The sequence below is a fragment of the Macrobrachium nipponense genome, chromosome 46 (assembly GCF_015104395.2).
Source record: "Macrobrachium nipponense isolate FS-2020 chromosome 46, ASM1510439v2, whole genome shotgun sequence".
Lineage (NCBI taxonomy): Eukaryota > Metazoa > Arthropoda > Malacostraca > Decapoda > Palaemonidae > Macrobrachium > Macrobrachium nipponense.
Genome location: NC_061106.1, coordinates 21,102,525 through 21,113,213, shown reverse-complemented (window position 1 = coordinate 21,113,213; position 10,689 = coordinate 21,102,525).

The window sequence follows — 10,689 nt, the reverse complement described above, 5'->3', positions numbered from 1 at the left end:
ATTGACGGTAAGTGCTAATTTTAAAATAATATCTTCTATAATTTACTAACTTGAATTATACCACATGCATATTCGAGGTAAACTTTGGTGCTCGGCAACAATAGAACTTTTGACTGAATTAAATTTCGAATGGCCCTTAACCATACGAAAGTAATTCGTCACCAGGATTTCAATTAGAATCAAGATTAATCTTTCATACATGCATTGTTTATACATATTAACTCGGTATATAACAAATATGTAATATGTACACCGATTTAAATTTCTTTCTAAATTTGCATTCATAGAACAATGTGTAAAGTTTATTATCGTTTATAGTCGTTCCCAATTAGGTTCTGAGAACTGTCTCTAGCCATCTGATTGATTGATTGGCTATTGTATATTTACTGGTGTCGTTAATTCGACTTGAATTCGCTACGGAAAATAGATTTTTTTGTATGGACAGAAAGGAAGAATGGGCCCTGTGTTTACGACTCAATACATTAAAATAGTAATGCACGTCAGTAAGAGGATGTCACATCATGCTGCGATCCAAGTTACCAACATGAGTGACAAGTGGAGGCGTTAGGTCTTTGTGGAAACGAAGGTGAGGAATGACAGTGAAACTGTATGTAAACAGATGATTCTCTAAATATGTTAAACACTCCCTTAAAGAAAATTTAGCTTGAGTAAGAACATTTAGACTGTCTAATTCATGTTCTTTGTGATTAGTGATTTGTGAACATAGAGTCATCACCATACAATGTTTTCTAAAACCGAAATCGCATGTATGCTCCCAGATATTTTATAGATATTGGTCAAAAGACTAACATCAAGTTTAGGTAGGAGTGCTTTAAAAGCGTTATTAATGATTCATGCAAAATCCAAGTAAAATATTGGTATACAGTCTTGGAGTACCTATAAGATTTTCTTTTGTTGCAGGGACTTGAAATACCGTAGAATTTTTCCGTGGCGTTTTCATTTCATTCATTTGATTACAAAAATTGACGGTTAACATTAGTTACTTAATGATCATTTTATCGTAAAAAATCGCATATCAGGACTCCAGACGTAGTGAATATTTGATTACACGAGGATAACTTTTTTCTCAGCATAAATTTCAAGAAAATACTCTAAGGCTAATGAAGATGAGAGTTATGATGATGAATTTTTTTCAGAATAAATTTCAAGAAAATACTATGATTGTTAAAAAAGGTGAGAGTTAAGTTGTGAATTTTTTTTAAACTTCATATTTGTACAATATTCCAGATGAAGTAAGTCTGCAACTTATTTACTTATTAAATGTACGAAATATGTTTCATGCATTGGCAAACGAACTACACAGCAAATGTCCTCCACTATAGAAAGCCTTATAATCATAACTTCTGTGAACTTCTCGGTAGAGATAATCAAACTGATGTACTAACTCAGTGCAGTGGGTTTGTAGTTTGGCTGTGTATGGGTTTTCAACACAACTTCATGATTAGCTTCTTGAAAATCATTACTATACACCATTACTCCGAGAACTCATCAAGAAAATGGATGATTACTTCTAAAAGATATATAACAAAGGATCAACTAAAGAGACAGACAGAGAGATAGATAGATAGATATAGATAGATAGATAGATAGATAGATAGATAGATATTTCTATTGGTAATCTGAAGTACATGTTTCACGTGGATTATAGCGACTGGACGCATCGTGTAACAGTAATCTTTATTTTCCAGTTTTGATAACGAAGGATTTTAATAACGACTAAGATTCGACAGCATAAGAAACACAGTATATTAAAATATATGTAAGATACAAAATGTGATCGATATTTAGAGAGAACGGAATCAGTTACATCTTCATTAAAATACTAGAATTTTTTACGTCATGTGTACATGTGATTATCAAAAACGTCAACAGCCAACAAATAAAAAAAACCGTCGAGGCAATCCCATTACAACCACCACAGGAGTTTAACCAAAATTGAGTTTAGTCTTTATTGGATTCGTGATTGGAAAATCAGTTGCAGCAATTAATCCAGAATTCATTAGGACTGATTTGTCATTTGCGCCCGGTCAAACTCACCTGGCTGTTAACTTTCCGTAATGAGGGGTTAAATATGTGTTTTTCATAAAAAAAAGATAAACACAGCTGACTATATATATATATATATATATATATATATATATATATATATATATATATATATATATATGTGTGTGTGTGTGTGTGTGTGTATGTGTGTGTGTGTTTGTGTGTGTAAGTGTGTGAGTGTGTGTATGTATGCACGTATGTATGTATGTAAATAAAAATACTTTTAATATACAAAATCATAGGCTGTGAAGTGAACTACCAAAAAAAAGAATTTTTTTTTTAAGAATTAGAAAAGCTATATTTCAAAAACAAAATTTTAAAAATTGTAATTGGCGTATTTCAATCGATTCATACATTCTGAGCTCTGCATTTCAACTCCTTAATATCACAGAAATTAAAACCTACCGACAGGTAAACATATCATCCACTGTCGTTGACTGAAATAGTATTCTAATTAATCTGCCTTGGTGTTCCCTGCAGGTATAAGAACAAATACCAGAAAAAAATCATAGAGTAGTTATTCTTGATAGCTGCAAAACCCTTAGGCTGCAAAGATAAGGAATACCGTAATTCTAAAGTCCCTTTGAAGTAAACTTTGTCAATATCTGTTTATTTCTCTATAAAATGCAAGAAATCATCCTATGTTTAATGTGGTGCATTAAACATAGGATGATTTATGATGTATCAGCTTACACTAATCATAATGGTGCCAAAGCTTTTTCGCTTTGACAGTCATCATCTCCTTCATTCAGCTATCAAATACGAGACAGAATGAATTAAATGAACCTGATTTTGTATGTTTCATTTATATGCATATCTGTGTTATCACCGAATCTCAGCATAACACCAAAATCTTATTTTATCTTTTTTTTTTTTTGCGATTAAAGTTGGATTCCTTTTACATAAGTTAAGTAATCAACAATGTTGAAATTTTAGTAAAGGGTTATATTTATTACTATTATGTCTATTGACAAGACATGAAAGGGAGAGCATATGAGAGATAAAAAATTCATAGATCATTTGAAATTGTTGTCTGACCATTTTTATATTGCAACTATAATCGGTATTTTCAAGAACGCTTGGATCTTTCAGCCTTTGACAGCTCCGGTTAATAAAGCAAATGAACGTCCCATCTCTTCATCCAACGTTTAGATAATGAAATGGTGCTGTGCTCTACGCCAACTTTATACACAGCATCATTAGTATGAATATTAATTTAGTGATCTGGAATCTCACTGACTAATGGGCTTAAAAAAAAGGATATTGGGAGTATCACTGGTGTAAATATTAATAACATTTAGCTTAAATATGTTTCGTATTTTGAGGTCAAGTTTTTGTATAACAGATGTTTCGTTAACTTTAATGTTTTTCAGATTTAGAGTATATTGATTATAGACCCCTATTTTGAAACGCGTGGAATATTCCCCTTTCGACCGAGTCATGAGTTGAATATTGATCTACGGAAGTATTCTGACCAGAAATGAGAGTCAACTATCAGAATCCTATGGAGGTAAGCAATACAGCAAGTACAAAAGGAAAAGCAGGCAGCTGTAGAACAATAAAAATCAAATCGAAATGTGAAATTTGAACTATTTCGAATTTGTAACTCTGGAAACAGATCGTAGGGACAGTCATTCCACATCACCCCAGAGAAGGCAAATTGCCGCGGAATGAATTATGAGAGAGGCTTAGGTACCAGTGTCCTTAATAATGAGACCCGACAGACGTGTGAGCAACAGAGGTCGTACGGAATACTAAAACGGTCAGCTGCGAACGCTGAATGGCAATAAGAAGGCTTGCTCGGTGGTTTCTCGTTCTAAGTTTTTACGGTCATATACATGTTACAGTTGAAGTAGCTGATTTCTGAAAATGACTACAGATTTGCAGCTTTGTTCATCCTTTCCTGAAATTATTTTTTTATCTTCAATTTTTTATCTTATTTATGTTAACTAGCTCTTGTTGACTGAGGCTTCGGATTCGTCTCTGTAAATATACACAACTATACAGTAGGAAGGCTGATTAATTACAAATATTATTTTTACTTTATTTTGTATTCAATTTCTATTAAGTCTCTACTCTTAATCTGCATGGGTCACAAGGAATCAGCAAGGAACAAAATTGATAATCACAATTAAATTGTTCTAGGGTTCCTTTATGGTATCCAATTCCATTCATGTACGTTTCACATACCTGAGGCATTGCCAACATTTCTGCGGAATTTCAATCACAACGTATCTATGGGGCGATAAAGAGTCTGCGAAAGCAGTCTTCAACCAAAGTTCTGAAAGAATTCTCAAGTCCTTTTTAATCATATTTTTCATATCTTTTCCTTCATATCAGCGATTTTCTCCAATCTACCTTCTCATATAGAATGTTTCCGTGGCTGTTGGCCTTCTAGTCCACACCTCAGAGTATGATTTCACTCTCACCCTGTATTATTCATCTTCTCTCCCCTGTGCCCGTCGCCCGCAGGATCAACCGTAATCTCCAGAGCATACTTAAATAGGAAGGCCATAATTTATTCAAGATCGATGCCCCAAGATTGTAATAGTAGCTGTTTGTTGATGTTCTCAACTTTCACACATTTTGAGCGTTTTGGTGGATTTGAAGCGCTTCGTTACGACATCGGAGTTTCTCTTCTTCTATTCGTGATCTTCATAAGCGTTGTTTTTTTTATTAAAGTGGGTTATTGGTAACTAATGAGACACTTTTGGTACCTGCAGTTCGTATTTGTAAATAACTGTGAATCTCGAAAGGTAACTAATAAGTCTCCCTTTTTTCTTCTTCTATTCGTGATCTTCATAGGCGTTGTTTTTCTTTTCTCTTTCTTTTTTTATTAAAGTGAGTTATTGGTAACTAAAGAGACATTTTTGGTACCTTTAGTTCGAATTTGTAAATAGCCGTGAATCTCGAAAGGTAACTAATAAGTCTCCTTTTTTTCTGGATATTAATCTTGGCGTAAATCCACCTGCTCATTCCTCTTACATCATACAAAATCTTCCAGATCATCATAATCGTTAACATTACATACGTGATCTCATAGGTAAGCCAGTTTCTAATTAACTTTTGTTTCCGAACCTTTAGTAGTTGGAAGTCTGTTTCGTGTTGGAGAGCTCAACCTATTTACCTGAAAAGGTATTCGGGCCAGTCTTACAAAGAATGGAAAATGACTCGCATTTTTCCTGTGACAAGTAAAATTTATTTCCGTTGAAAAAGTTGAAAAAAAAAACGTTCATTTCTTTGCTACCCCATTTTCTCTTCCTAAAGTATCCTGTTTTTTTCCTTGGTTACGACTATCCTGGTAGGAAACGAAAGCAATAACGCAATGGCACCCAAAAGAAAAGGCAATAGGATCAAGGAAAATTCGCTTGAACATTTTTCCTCAACGATCCCTCTGAGGTTTTCGGATCTCATCCAAGTTTGTAAAATTGCAATTTATTGTCCGTAAGAAAAAAAAAAAGGGGGGGGGGGTTGTGTGGAACTGGGGGGACGGGAGCTTTTGGACATCGCTGGTATCAAAAAACGAAAGTTTCCTTTTATCTGTCACTGGATTTCTCTCTCTCTCTCTCTCTCTCTCTCTCTCTCTCTCTCATTGAGAAACGATTTGAGAGTAAATTCAACAACAATATTACTTTGGTAATACTTTGCCGAAATGTTTAAAATTCACATATGTACATACTGTCATATAAGAAGCTAATCTTCTATTCTTTCACTATTTTTCCGTTCCAGCTTTTCACAATCCCACTACACGTTTTTCCAAGGTTGGATTTTAATGGAATGACAGGCGTTCCGAAGAAAAAAGGTCAATTCCTTGTTTCGTTTTTCAATAACGAACGAGAAATGTAAGATTATTCACATTTCTGCATCAAATTTGAACAATATATATATATACATACACCACCCAACGTATATATAATATATATAATAAACTATATATATATAATTAATATATATATATATATAATAATCTACTATATATATATATATAATATTATATTATATATATATATATATCTATATATTAATAATATATAATATAATATAATATATATTATAATATATATATATTATAAATATTATAAATAAATATATAATATATTATATTATATATTTATATATATATTCTATATATATATATTATATATATATAATATAATATTATATATATATTAATAATATATATATATATCTATATAATATTATATATTATAATTAATATATTATAATATTATTATATATATATATAAAATATTATCTATATCTATATATATGATATATATATATATAATAGATATATAATATATCTTATATATAATATATATATATATATATATATATACTATAATTATATATAATATCTAATTATATATATTATATATATATTTAGATATATATATTATATTATATATATAATATATATATATATAATCATATATATATATATATTATATATTATCTATATCATATATAGATATATCTAGTATATATAGATATATATATATATATATATATATATATATATATATATATATATCTATATCTATATCGTATATATATAGATATATATATATATATATATATATATAATATTAATTATAATAATTTGTATATATATGTATATATATATATAATATATATATATTTATGTATATAGAATATATACATATATATATATATATAATATTTATATATATATATATATATGTGTGTGTGTGTGTGTGTGTGTGTGTTTGTGTGTGTATGTGTGTGTGTCTGTGTTTTAAACGCTATTGAATATGATCAGGGACGTGACATTTAAGAGAGATATTAGGTAAATGAAGCATTTGATTAGCAAGGACATAATGCTTTTCGCGTACTCTTCTTTGGAAAAGATGAAACCCGAAGTCAGAATATGAGAATATATGCAATACTCCTTCATAGCATGCCACGGAATATAACAAGTTCTTCGGTAGTAGTAAGTTGAAGCCTTAGTTCAGGAATAAGACGTGGAAGGTAATCGCATTGGAACAATAAAATATAGAGCCAAGGTACTTGCTTATCAATTACTCTTTGGAACCCCTACTTTGGTTAAGTCTGGGGTTCTTCGATTTTTCAATAAAACGAAAACTTTGGAGACCAATGGTTAGTTGATAGGTCTGAGATGAAAAAAGAGAAACTACCTTGCAACTTCGTGATAACGACGTCATATATTCCCTCCAAATTTATTCATTACAAAGGAACTTTGAGATATTCTGAGCTCAAGGTATAATGGGTATTGTTAGCATCATAAAATCTATTAAGAGTAGAATACGACACTGTGAAAGGAAGATTATGCTGCAGAATCGACGATATCAAATAGATTTGATTATTGTTCACCATATAAAAGTTTTCACATGAAGATACGTGATAAAGAAAGTAAGAGCAACTAGGACTTTTGTGGGAAACATTATAGATTGTGCTGGGAGACGAAAAGGTGTACACAGCTGATTCATGGAGAAAGATTAGATCAAAAGAAATGGTACGTTAGGGGCCTCTAAGGGAACGATGGAACAGATCAGGGGAAACGTATAGCCCTAAGGATCGCCCCCGATATGTAAGTGGAAAGAATTGTTCGAATTCATCAAACGGAGATGTATGGGTATCATGGTAAAAGTAGACAGGTGAAGCTCTTATGACCGACTGAGAATGAATAAATCTTTGTAAATCTTCATGATTCTAAGAGAAAGTTACAGTGTGATCGAAAGGGTGAATAATTTTTTTTAATATATTACTAACAACATACATGAGCTACCCAGTCTTACAATCATTTGGCAAATATAAGATTAGGAATGAAATTAAATGTTCTGCAATACAACAGTTCCACAGACTTTCAAGGACAGAATGTTTACCGTGTAAAGAAAGAAGCTCATTAATAATTAAATATATAGCGATAAAATGGTTAGATATGAGAAGCCAACAGGAACGATAGTCTCATTAGCAATGCAAACATTAGGTATTTAAGCGCAAAGGAGGTGACAGTATGTCTTTTACGAAGGGTGTTAAACGTAGTTTATTAAGATGAAGTCGTTCAGGAAATGAGAGATACCATTAGTAATGAAGGCTTCTTTTTATAGTCCAGGCGGAAATTAAAGTGATACGTGTACTTCATACTCCCGCTTCTCAGCGCAGAAATCCAAATAGTTTTGAACGCAATATCTCTGTTAATATGTAACATAATTTGAAAACTGAGTAGACGTGGCAACCGTTAGAGATTTTTCTAATTGAAGAATACATGGTAATTCTAATACGAAATTTTAAACAATAAATAAATGATCAGGTTATGGGAATTTATCAATATGATTTTGCTCACCATTTGTACTTACATCCTACATGGAAAAATGTAATATTTAAATCTAAATGAATAATACCTTGTTAGCAAACAGCTAACCATATTCATGTGGTTTAAACGTGGCACCGTCTGCAAAGCAAGCAGTTATGTGAAATAATCGACATGTGTATTAGAAGAAACGGTTTCAGTAAAGTGAACAAGCCTCTCGTAAAACAGTTCTAGTAAAGCAGTTCAAAAGATCATGAGGAATCGTATTTGTGAAATAACTGCTAACCAAAAAAATAATTTTCATGCAATGATATTCTATCTGGTAGCTGTAAATGGAAGACCTACTGACCTTTTCAATGTAGAATTAGGTACCCTGAAGGGAGTTCGTAAACAAGCATGTTCTTTCCCTCATCTATTGATTTTGAAGTTAACAACATATATTAAAGAAGGGATTTGGAAATTAAAATAATAGGAAATGAAATAAATATCAGATGACAAGTATTTTGCAGTTTTATTGCTCGTTGTATCGATTGTAGTTTAGGTGAAATATACTATGAACGTGTTCAGTACATGACAGGAGAAAAACTAAGGTTGTTTTAATCAAAGGAGAAATAAAGTAATAATAAAGAAATGATTCGGAGGATCTATCAGCGGATAATTCAGTAAGTTTCTCAGAAAATCAATTATAATGTTTTTCACCAACTCTTGAAACTAAGCGAAATAAAGAAAAGAAAACTGCTTTTCCAGACGCTCTCCATTTTCACCTGCCCTGTATCTTCCAGAGGTGGAAAAATAATAACTGATCTAGTGTCGAAATCTGTTCAAAACTCGACACCCAGCCATAAAGGGAATGGATTTGTCTCCATCCAAGCTTTTCTATCCACACAGAAATCAATTACACTTCTTTCTTTGCCTTTATAAATTGCCCTTTATCTAGATTTTCTCGCTGTTCTACAAAGTACAGTTTTCAAGTGATATGAAGTTTTACAAAACACTTAAAACAAATTATACGATCATAGCTATCAGCGTATTGCGTTTTACTTTCATTATAAAAAAAAGTACCCTAGTGTAACCGACAATCTGAGTAATTATGACGAGGAAGTTTCTTTAGAAAAATATTATCAACCTCTCCTTTCTTTAACATAATACAAATTTGCTAACAGCCGGGTAAAAGTGTGTGGAAGAAAAGTTTTCAGTGCCCGGTAATTGGAAGACCATGTTTCTCATTGAAGCCACAAACTTTTATGGAAGTCTTCATGGAAAACATTTCCTCTTCCAAATCTTTGACGGCCGTCGAGAGGAATTAATTAACTTAATTCCATCAGAATCTCAGATGTAACTTTATCTCCCTAAGGCTTATTGTAACTCTCAAGTCCACCATCAGCCGATCAAGAGGAAATGCAGCAGGCCTTCGGTCCCTACCTACAACCCCTTCCATTCCTTTTACAGTACCTCCTTTCATATTCTCTTTCTGCCATCTTACTTTCCACCTCTTCCTAACAATTATTTCATAGCACAACTGCGAGGTTTTCCTCCCGTTACACCTTTTAGACTTTTTTTTATTTCCGTCCCAGCAATGAAAGACCTCATAGGCCCCAGTTCTTGGCCTTTGGCCTAAATTCTATATTCAGTTCAATTCAATTCGATCAAGAAGAAATGAATATCGTAATTAAGATATCTTAGGATTCCAATTTCCCTCCTCTGTCACCAGGTTGATTTTCCTGGTCGTTTCATTCTCACTAGGAACTAAATGGGATACTATTATTTTCCACTCTCAGACCTATTGCCTAAAATAGTACGAGTTAAATTTGGGTAACAATAAATGTATTCATTTAGGGGGATGTAGATGATACCAACAGCGGCAACAACGGATGAAAAAGTTTTGGGTCAATATTTACTCAATATGAAAATGAATGAACAAATCGACCTTTCAATAATACTCGTATATCTATTTAGAGACACGCCAGGGCATATAATATTCTTTAGGTTGTAAATCCTGATACTTCTAATTCTATATCAGATACCAAAATAGACCACTTCTCGTCATATAGCATAGAATTAGCAGTATTTTCATTGTAGATCGACAGATACACGGAACTCAAAATAACAGTCCTTCGTCACTATTATATGAATTTATTGCGCGTGAACGCCTAATAAATTTCCCTCTTGCGTCATAGTTTCTTTTACCTCTTGGCTGGTTGGTACTGCATTGATGTATGTATGCTAACTCGTATTTCAGAACGTGCTCAAATATGCATTTACTTTCCTTGGATGAAACTGTAAATATGTTTCATATCTTTATCTATGCTGGAAGATCAATTTTATCC